This window comes from Balaenoptera borealis (assembly GCF_965194805.1).
Source record: "Balaenoptera borealis genome assembly, chromosome: 4".
NCBI lineage: Eukaryota > Metazoa > Chordata > Mammalia > Artiodactyla > Balaenopteridae > Balaenoptera > Balaenoptera borealis.
In genome coordinates, this window is record NC_138861.1 from 120397137 (window position 1) to 120408194 (window position 11058).

At 44.0% G+C, this 11058-nt stretch overlaps 1 pseudogene across 1 annotated transcript; it reads left to right on the forward strand.

The window, feature by feature from the left end:
* Positions 1 to 119: 119 nt before the first annotated feature.
* On the forward strand, positions 120 to 8521 carry LOC309627710 (annotated as a pseudogene). Its single transcript has 2 exons — positions 120 to 156; positions 535 to 8521. The product of its transcript is annotated as an uncharacterized misc_RNA (transcript).
* Positions 8522 to 11058: the final 2537 nt, after the last annotated feature.

Genomic DNA, 11058 nt, shown 5'->3' on the forward strand with positions numbered 1-11058 from the left:
TCTGCGTGGTGAGTGATTTCTCTCGGTTTGTGTTTGGTGGACCTCTTTTCTTTGGATAAAAATAAAAGTACTCTCTCGCATTCCCTGCTAGAAATGAGAGGTTAAATGACTCACCCCGGATGACGTTACTAATCAGCGGCCGAGCTAATAGTAGAGGTCAGATGCTCTGCACGCCCACCACCTTCTCCCAGCCATCCCCACACCATGCTGCGTCCAGGAGGGCACTCTTGTGGGACGTGAGGAGCGACTGCAGTACTCCAAGGGCAACCAAGTACTGTAATTTTACAATGCAAAGTATCGTGTTTCTACTTTAAGAAAGATGAAATGTTTTGTCTTTGGATAGTTTGTTCCTCATTTAACAGGTATTTATAAGTACTAATACTTGCTAGATACTGTTCTAGGCCCAAAACACATAAAATCCCTGCTTTCACAGAGCTTACACTCCAGAGTGAGCCTGTGGAGGACTGGGGGAAAGACAGTACGTTTATATGTCAGGTGTGGTGAATGCAACGGAGAAAAATAAAGCCAGATAAGGAATCCAGAATGCTGGTTTTAGCACGGGCTCCAGCAGCGGCTGCAGCTCACCTTCAGCATCGAGCCGCTCCGGAAGTTCCAGCACCTCCCGCAGCTCCAGCTCCAGCTCCGGCAGCTCCTCCGGCTCTCCAAGCCCTTCTCGGCGCAGGCATGACAAGAGGCGGTGTTCCCGCTCCAAATCCAAACCACCCCAAAGAGATGAAAAGGAAAGGAAAAGGCGGAGCCCTTCCCCTAAACCCACCAAAGTGCACGTTGGAAGGCTCACCAGGAATGTGACAGAGGATCATATGGAGATATTCTCCACCTATGGGAAAATTAAAACGATCGACGTGCCTGTAGAAAGGATGCACCCCCATCTGTCTACAGGCTACGCACATGTGGAGTTTGAGAATCCAGATGAGGCCGAGAAGGCGCTGAAGCACGAGGACGGAGGACACATCTCCCTCCCAGGAGATCACTGCCGCCGCTGTGCTGGCCCCCTGGCCTCGGCCACCCCCCAGGCGATTCAGCCCTCCCAGGAGAGTGCCGCCACCGCCTCCCACGTGGCACAGGTCACCCCCACGGATGAGGAGAAGGTCGCGTTCCCCTCGGCGCAGGTCCCCCCGGGCCACAGGAGCGGCTCCAGCTCCAGCTCCTCCCGATAAGCAGGGCCACCGAAGCTCTGCCCTGTGACTTGTATCCCATCCAACTCACCCGTGTCACTTTTCTAGCCGAAGGAGGATCGGTAGGAAAGAAATCCCTAACTCGGGCAGGCTTCGAAGGTGAAGGCAGTAATTGCTACATTTCCCCTGGCGGCAGAGTTCCGGCTGCAGGAGGGTTGTTGGTTTGGGGTCGTGCTTATGAAGATGCCCTCCAGTTTTCTGGCTAGAAAGCTTCCACATTTCTAGTTCCTGAGAGTCAGTTTAGTGTCAAAGCCCGCAGGGATGAGCAGGGGGCTCCAGGAGGTGGTACAGCCCCAGCCTGGGAGCATGTTTTCCCATTCCACAGGTGACCTGGGGCCGATCTGGTGGCCTGGTCATGCCCTAACCTGTTGGCCCGCAGGGTCCCACAGGAAAGGTGTGCTTTTACGCAACTGCCGTTCCTGTTAGCCTGGCCCTGCTCCCCTGCTCGAGTCCTTTTCTGACCTCTAGGGCTAAATACCCAAAATGGTTCTTTTCACGTGTACTCATGTCATGCGCACACACACACACACACACCTATGTCTCCCTTTCTCTCTGAAACTGGTAAGTTGAGAGCTCTGTCGGGTCATCACAGAACCCCTTCCCCCGCCCGGTTGTGTTGGTATTCATGGTGGTCGTGCAGGTTACCTTGGCAACGTGTACATTGTTTTTTTGGCTTTTATTGTACAGTCAGTACTGTACATTTTCTGTCTTGAGTTTTGTAACTTTGTAGCATTTTAGATAATATTGTGTTTGTACTTTGTCGTGTAGAGAAAAGAATTGTGTTGAATAAACCTAGGATTAGAGTGCAGCTCGAGGGTTGGGTGCACTGCCTCCTTCCTGCCCCTTGGCCCCAAAGGCAGCTTCAGTTGTGAGGTAATTAAACATGATTGTCTTTTAAAAAAAAAAAGAAAGAAAGAATGCTGGTTTTGATAGTAACTAGGGAAGGCCCTTCTGAAAAGGTGACAGTTGAGCAGAGCCCTAAAGCCATGTGGCTGTCTGGAAGAAACCGTCCAGGGGGGAACCTTTGCAGTGAGTGAATGTGGAAGTTAGCATCTGATCACTCTGATTTTCCCTCTAAAAGAAGCAATTGTAGTTACAGCTGCGAAAGGGGAAAGAGTGTGAGAGGTTCCAAGAAAGAGTCGCCTAGGAGAGTGAGAGATCCGACTGACCAGTGGCTTGTGGTAGGATTGTCAAGCAGCACCGAGGGCCCCTCTTGCGATGTGAGCCGTGAACTTCAGGTGAACCCGGTGAGCATGCCTCTTCCTTCTAGCCACATTCACTGCCTGGTGGAAAGTTGGATTTAAGTTGGAACAGAAGAGCAAGGGAACTGAGCATGTATACAAGGAAGCTACTCTGTCATTTAAGTGAAAGGGGCACATACTGAGTGACGGATAGAAAAAGGTCGTGGGCTTAGTAGTTTGGAGGTCCTGTTGAGGTCAGAGAGCTGTTAGGGTATGGTTACCAGAGGGAATGAGCTGGAAAGATAGGAAGTGGTGGTCCGGATATGGGATGCTTGAAATTGAGATTTGGGGGGAGTTTAATCTGGATGTCTACAAATGAGGAGCAGAGGGATGCCTGCCTGGGGTTGGAGATCAGCAACAGACACCTTGAAAGGCTTTGTCCTCTGCAGACAGCCGGACTTCAGTTAGAGAGTGTGAAGACTGACATCAACAAGGACATAGGCATGAGGAGACTGACCCTCATGGGGAGCGTACAGATAATCATCCTCATCACTGCCTGTGCAGCAAGTCTCTGGCCATTTGTTTTGTGAGGCGGGAAGTTGACAAGGGGGAGGGGCATGCTTACCAGGAGTTCTCTGAGCCCCTTTTCAACTAACTGAAACTGTCATTAAAGTCAGCAGTTTAAGAGTATCCCAGGTGATGTGAAAACCTACTAATCCCTTACTAGAACCATTGTTTAATAGGAACATTGAATTTGATTTATAGTTTACATACTGCTCTTAAAGAATATATCCATAGCACAAATCAAGTGCATTGATGGAAAAAGAATTCTATTTTTTATTTATACATTAATGTATATTTGTGTGCTAAAACCTATTTGAAAGCCATTTATAGCTTGAATCTGTTCTAGTCAACCCATGAGGCTATAAAATGCACATATTAGCAAAGTGTTGTTAAGAAAACTGTGAGTCCTCTATCCAAAGTAACTTCTGAAGACACTAAAAATACTTTTAAAGGCCAAAAGAAGATGAAAACTAATGAAGCTGAAAACAACACTGAAGATATTATTTAGGTGGAATTGCTAATTACTGAAAGAAGACAGTTTAAGATTTAAAAAAAAAAAAACCTTATTCTTTGGCACATGAAACAGAGACCTCCTGAAAAATAAAAATGGTAGGTAGATATTTTATGAATCACTCATCTTTTATCTCTAAACTCAGCGATGGAATCTGCATCAACCAAAAAATTGGGTATCCTCTTCCTCCTGCCTTCTTAAAATACCTATGAGCAGCAGAGAAGTTAGCCTCGATTAGGAGACACAGAGGCTGCTAACGCATTGCCTTCTCATGGGTCATGAGCTGATCCAAAAATGAAAGCCCTTTCTTTAGTTCCCATTAGTAAGCAATGCACAGTTTTGTAGATTTTCATTTCAATTTTGGGGCCAAAAAGCATTGCTTACCAGTAACCCACTAAATGAGTTGTTAGAGATTGCTAAATTGGTAGTCACAAATGAAAATCACTGTTTTATTAAAGATTACTTGACACTCTACTTCTGTTCTCCTAAGAAACCTGGTTCCTGTGCAAGTTTGTAATTTTGCAAAAACTCCCGAAAGTGCGTGTATACAGATAACTGGGTCGCCACCTTCTCGGGAGCTTCTTGGGTGAAATCTGAAACATGCCTCCACATATGCAGAGGGCAGGGAGAGACCGAAGAAAGAGGCAGCCACTCCAGATTGGTAGGTGGCAGTTTTAATAAGCAAGGGAACTTACTTACAAGGCTTGTCTTGGGTGGCCACAAAACCAGTAGGACTCCACACCTACCTGCCAGAATCTTAAAAGTTTATAGAGACCTTAACTGGCTTCAGTCACGTACACAGTCCAGGGAGCCTCGACACCGCATTTGTGTTTCAGGACTGGATCCTTGGAGCAGCTGCTGGGAGCAGGGAAGGCAAGCAGAATACAGAATCCAAGGATAGGGGAGCGGGTGGGGAGCCTCCAGGTGCCAGGGTCAACTGGCAGTCACGTCTTTTTGATGGCCTCCTCCAGCAACAGGTGCTGTGCCACAGACAGTCTGTCAGACAATGGACAGAAACTACCCTACAGCTGGTGATCAGTCAGTTTCTTATGAGTGCACCATCACTGCTCGGACATGTTCATGGTTTTTGCGACAATTTTTGTTTTTCAGGTACCTATTGTTTTAGCTCAATAGCCAATTAATTTGTTGATAATTTGATTAGGGTGTAGTGATGTGTATGCTTATTTTTACACTATAATTGTCTAAAACTAGATTCTAAAATATACTTTTTGGTAGACGTAAAATGATTATACTCTCATTGTTAAAACAAATATGTATAACCTACCCTTCTACCTTGCTTATACACTCACTTTTAAAATATATATATATATTTCTTATTTATTTATTTGGCTGCACCGGGTCTTAGTTGCAGCACGTGGGCTCCTTAGTTGTGGCATGCAAACTCTTAGTTGTGGCATGCATGTGGGATCTAGTTACCCGACAAGGGATCGAACCTGGGCCCCTTGCACTGGGAGCGTGGCGTCTTATCCACTGTGCCACCAGGAAGCCCCTCTGCCTTGCTTGTAACGCTTTATTGATGATGTGGCTGGTACGTGTGTGCTAGTTTAAGTAATTTGTAAATATAATTATTAGGTTCTTTTAAAGTTAATAGGCTATGGCTTTATAATATTAAATCATGGTTAAGCCTATTCTTCTCTTTAGAAATAAATAAAAAGCAATTTCTATATATTTCTCTCAATTCTCTATTACATTGAAATTTACTTTAGGTCAGGGATTTTACCTTGAGTCTTTTTAATACTTCTTGTCTCCCAACTCACATATCCCCAAGCTCCTGTCCTTATATAGCTACATAATAGAAACACATTAAATTAATTTAGTGGAACACTTATTAGCCTTTCTTACAATGGAGTCATTTCAGAATGACCCTTGGGAAAGCTGTAAAACACTGTACTAGTTTGGAAAGCCTGTCCCATTTTTAATGAAATTTTTATGGAATTTTTTCTACACTTACTCCAATTTCTTTCAAATCCTGCTCTTTTGGGACTTACGTTTTATGACTTGCATAATAACAATAGGAAAGACCTATTAATATGCGTGTCCTATTGAAACCTGAGTGATTTTACTAGAATGAAAGATACTGTGCCTCTAGACTATCTCTTATTATCAGAAACTGATAGGTAATTATTTGCAGAGTCAAGAATAACAGGGAGACGGAGAGATGAAGGAATAAGATGTTTAAGCAAGAAAGGTCAAAGCTTAAAGCTGAGTTATTTAATTAGGACCCTGAGTACTGTGTCCCCAAGCAAATAAGGGGTCTGAAAAGGTGTTTTTCCCCAAAATCTAGTGAACCTAAGTTGTCTTCATAGAACTTACCGCAATCTTTTGAGTGATAGTTTAGGAAGGAATGGGAACCAAAGTGGGATGGAGAATGGGTAGGAACCAGAAGGGTAACTCTGAAAGTAAAAGAAGATTGATTGTACATCACTATAGGGGCTGCCCTTCTTCATGTCCAGGCTTTGCATGTGCTGCTCCCCTTACTTGGAAACCCGTTCGATCCCTTCCTGGCTTCACTGACTGAACCCCACTCATCCTTAGAACTCAGCCTAAAGATCACCTCCTCCTGGCAGCCTTTCCTGACCACTCCCCCTCCTATGTGTTTCCGTAACACCTTCCACTTTTCTCTGCCATAGCCCTTGTCAGCGTTATCATTGACATTCTTCTTTAACACAGGAACTATGTTCTCTCTTAAACTAAGGCAAGTGCCTCCCACCCCCATGCCTGGCACATAATAGACATTCAGCAAAGTTTGTTGATTCAGTTTTAAATGATTCTAAGTTAGAGATAAAATGAGTTGAAGATCTGGAAACAGAAGTAAAGAAACAGTCTCTTTTGGATGAAAGAAGAAACATACTATACCATGCTAGATGGAAATTGAAAGAAAACCAGATGGATGGAATGGGAATAGTGCCAGAAGGTGGATATAAACCCCATGAAAATTCAGGAGTGTTACCACCTCTCAGGTTTCTGGAGCTTCAGCGGTCTGAAGCATGTTGCAAGATAGCCTCCAAAATGAAAGCCAAGTCACTCCTCCCAGGTCACCTTCCACAACACCTCGCACAATGCTTGGTGACTTTTGGGGGTCTTAGAAGCTACATACGCCCCATTTCAATGTGCCACTCTGACCCATTTACCAAGGAACTGGTAAGGCTGCCAATTTGCAGTGCAGTCAGAGCAAGAGAAGGCTCTACATCAAGGAAGGCTGTGGTGCAAACCGCTCTGCCCCTTGGGCTCTTTTGACCCAGCAAGTCTAACCGGAGTGTCTGTGGCAAATGCGAATGCCATGCGGGGCTCAACTAGAAATTACAGACCTCTCTAGGGTTCGGGAGCACAGCCATATCTTCTGCGAAAAAAACTTTTCCCTCTTTGAGAACAGCTCCTAGACTGCTACTGAGCTGTGCACTGCAAGACGTTGGATGCCCGAAGCGAGTAATAAGATTGCGCGTGCCCAGCAGCAGTCTATCACTAAACGTGAACAGGATATAAGGCACCAGGCTCAGCCGTCCTGAAGCAAGCTGCATGAGCAGGTGGCTCAGATTCTTACGGCCACTCCTGCTGCATGGCCACCTGCCCTCAGTTCACATCCATGGCCGCATGAACTATTTCCCCATGATCAGTTAAAGAAGCAAGAAAACAACAGAGCCTGCTTTTAAGACAAAATTATGGCACCAACTGGACTGCTGTAGGACTAGTCTAGTGGTGAAGGGAAATCTTTGTGGGCAGAACTTCAAGCCATACATTTGTCTAGACAATGAGACTCTCAAGAGATATAGGCCTATACAGCTTCATAGGCAAGTAGCTAACGGCTAGTTAAATGACCAGGGACTTGGAAGGAACAGGATTGGAAACTGGTGACAAAGGTTTAGAGAACAGGTATTTGGATGGATTTCACGGAGTGACACTGTGAAGATATTTGTATTCCATGTGAATGTACACCACAGGGCATCTGCAGCGAAAACTGTCCACCTGAATCAGGTGGACAAAGTGAGCCATCTGTGAACGTCAGCCTCTTTTCCTGAGTCACCCCAGTATTTGCTCAATGGCCTGTATACAGATTTGCTATACTTGCGAGGATAGAAGCTATGCTTGGGCTAAATACTATGGGCATCCCCTCACCAAGGCTGAAATGGCTACACTAGTGTATTCCTAAACTGTCCTCAGCTGAGACCTACTTTGATTTCTCAATACGGCATTATTCCTTGGGGAAACAAGGCGCCACATGATAGCAGGTTAATTACATTGGACCCTTCCATCATGGAGCAGTTTGTCCTCAGTGGAATAGACACCCAGTCTGGGTATGGATTTGCCTACCCTGCCTGTAGCATTTCTGCCAACACCACCATCTACGGGCTTACAGAATTACCATGGGATTTCCACATTGTTTCTGATCAACTAACTCATTTCATGGCAAAAGAAGTGTGGCAGTGGGAATTCACTGGTCTTACCACGACCTGTCACCCCCAAAAGCAGCTGGCCTGATAGAAAGGTGAAGACAAAGTTAGAGTGACTTTTGATGTACTGTCCTACAGGATGCAATATATGCTTTGATTCCGAAACCGGCATTTTTCTCCCATAGCCAGAACACAGGCCTGAAAATCAAGATGGGATCAGCATTCCGTCTTAACCTATTCACAGAATTTTAGGGTCTTACTCCCCAAAGGAGCATGCTTCCACCGAGGGACACAATATTGTTCCTACTGAATTGGAAGTTATGACTACCAGCTGACTACTTGGGGCTCCTTATGCCAATAGTCAGAAAGGGATTTATCCTGATTTTGAATAGGAATTAATTTGCTGCTATATAATGGGGTAGGGAGGACTATATCTGGAACCTATAGAATTTTCCAGAGTGCCTCTTAATACTTCTATGTTCAAAATTAATGGAATACTGGGAATTCCCTGGTGGTCCAGTGGTTAGGACTCCGTGCTTCCACTGCAGGGGGCATGGGTTCGATCCCTGCTTGGGGAACTAAGATCCCACAAGCCGCACCGTGTGGCCATAAATAAATAAAACAAAAAAAGAATGTCAGCCTAAAAAAAAAAATTAACGATATACTACAGTAACTCAGTAAAAGAAGGGGTCACTGATGACTCAAACTCTTCAAAAAATTAAGATTTCTGTCTCCCACTAGGTAAAGAATGCCAACCAACCTCCTGTACCGTGCTAAATAGAAATTGGTAAACGATCTGAGAGGTACAATGTGAGCAAATTTGAGAGTGAAAAGGAAGAACTCGATTCTAGCCCTGTATCTGTCATGTTATATTAGACCAACTCCAGTAGAAAGAAGTGTTTGCGAGCCAAACAGAACACAATTTGAGCTCTAGCCCCTCTGCTAGCTGTGTGACCTGGGCCAAGTCCCTAAACTCTTCTGAGCCTTAACAGTCCTACTAGAGATGATAATTTTTTTTTTTTAATTTTTAAAACATATTTATTTATTTAGGCTGTGCTGGGTCTTCGTTGTGGTGCACGGGTTTAGTTGTGGTATGTGGGATCTTGGTTCCCTGACCAGGGATTGAACCTGAGCCCCCGGCATTGGGAGCTCGGAGTCTTAACCACTGGACCACCAGGGAAGTCCCTAGAGATGATAGTTCTGTGGTAAGAGTTTTGTGAGAATTATATGGAACAAATGTGTAAAGTTGTACATGTAACAACTGACATATGCTAAGTACTCATTGAACGTCAGTCAATGTCTTGGCAGAATCGCAGCACAACAGTAATAGTAGCAATGATCTGCCCACGTTGAGCCTGCTTTCTGCCCTCGTATCACAGTGTCACTTTGCCTCATACCTACCAGTTTCTACCTTCACTGAAATTCTTCCCTGCTTGAGACTAAGGACCAAAAGTTTTAGTGCTGGCTACTGCCACCTTAACTCCCTTTTTCCTAGGATTCATTTGTTAACCACACTTATATTTGCTGCAGACCACGCAGTACTGCTGGATATACAGAAGCAAGCAGTCTTTGTCCATTACATCCATCTACCACTCGACTTCAAAATTTGATGCTCACCAGAGAGCCAAAATTGTTATGCTAAGTTTTCTTTGATATCAAGTTTTAACTTTCTACCTGATAATCTCTTTATTAGGAGAGAGTTATGAATTCTTATGCCTCTGGGCCTTTGAACATGCCGGAGCCTCTGCTAGAAACACATCCTCACCTCTTCATTTGACTAGCTCCCATTCCTCCTCCTGTTATTCCTGTGCTCTGATGTCAGCCTGACCCTCACCCCGAGCCTAGCTGGACCTCCCCGCTAATTGGGACCTTGGGCCCTGGTCTTTTTCCATTTATTCCGCTTTAATTTCTTGTTCTGTTAACTTCCCCACTATGTTCTATGTGGGCAAGAAACTCATCTTTTTCATTCATCACTCTATCATCAGAGCCTTGAACAGTATCTGACACACTCTTGTGCACGTATAGCCAGAAGTATGTGTGATTTTGTTCTTCTTAAAGTGGCTGAAGTTTTAAACTTACAAGTCGTGTTTTATTTTTCATCCTTTCATTCATTCATGAAATATTTAAGAACCTACTTTGTGACAGGCTCTGTTAGGTGATGGATTTAGAGCAGTGAACAAAACAGACAAGGTCCCTTCCATCATGGAGCTTGCATTCTAGTTGGGGGAGACAGATAAAAAAATAAATATAGGTGATGATGAAATGCTAAGAAGAAAAATAAAGCAGAGAGAGGGTTACAGGCAACAAGTAGGAGGTAGTGTGGCCAGACTTATCTTTTAGGGTCTCGCAGGCTATGGTGAAGCCTTTGGGTTTCATTCTGAAAGAGGTGTAACGCCTTCAAAGGGCTTTGAACAGAGGGGTGATGTGAACAGGAGACAGCCAGCCAGCCTACTCTAGGAGGCAGAAGAGAACAATTCATGAAAAAAGCAGCCCCCAGCATAGTTCAGATGGGACGTGTTTGGATTAAGAGAATGTGAAATTTAGGAATTGACCCTGGCGACTTGGATCAATTTTTACTTGATCATTCTTTTATTACACTACTGGTTCCATCTGCTAGCACTTCACTTAAGATCTGTTTTATTTACTTTATAAGTAAGATTGGTCTGTGGCCTGCTTTTATCGTGTTTACTTGTTTCACTTTGATATCAGCATTATGCTAGTTTTGTTAAATGAATTGGATAGCTTCCCATCTGTTTTGATGCTTTGGAACAATTCATATCAGTTAGCTAAAGTTTAGGTATATAAGATAGGTATTATCTATTCTGGAAGTTTTGGTTGAACTGGCCCAGTAAGCTCTGGGCTTGGGACATTTTTCCAGGTAGATCATTAAACACTGTTTCAATCTATGACTACTGGTCTCTTCAGGTTCTCTTTGTTGAGCCAAGTTTGGTTTTTATAGTTTTAAATTGATTGATATAAGCAGTTACTGGGGGTTAGTTTTTCTATCCTTTCTGTTATGTATATGTATTCCTTCTTTTTTCTTCATCATTCTTGTGTTAGGTTTGTCAGTCTTGGTGCCTTTAAAAAAAAAAACAACTTTTGGTTTTATTGACTCGCTCTATTTTGGGGAGAGGTTGCTTTAGAAAAAGGGTAGAGGAAGTCTGATTCATTTTCTGCTTTTACCTTTATCATTTTCT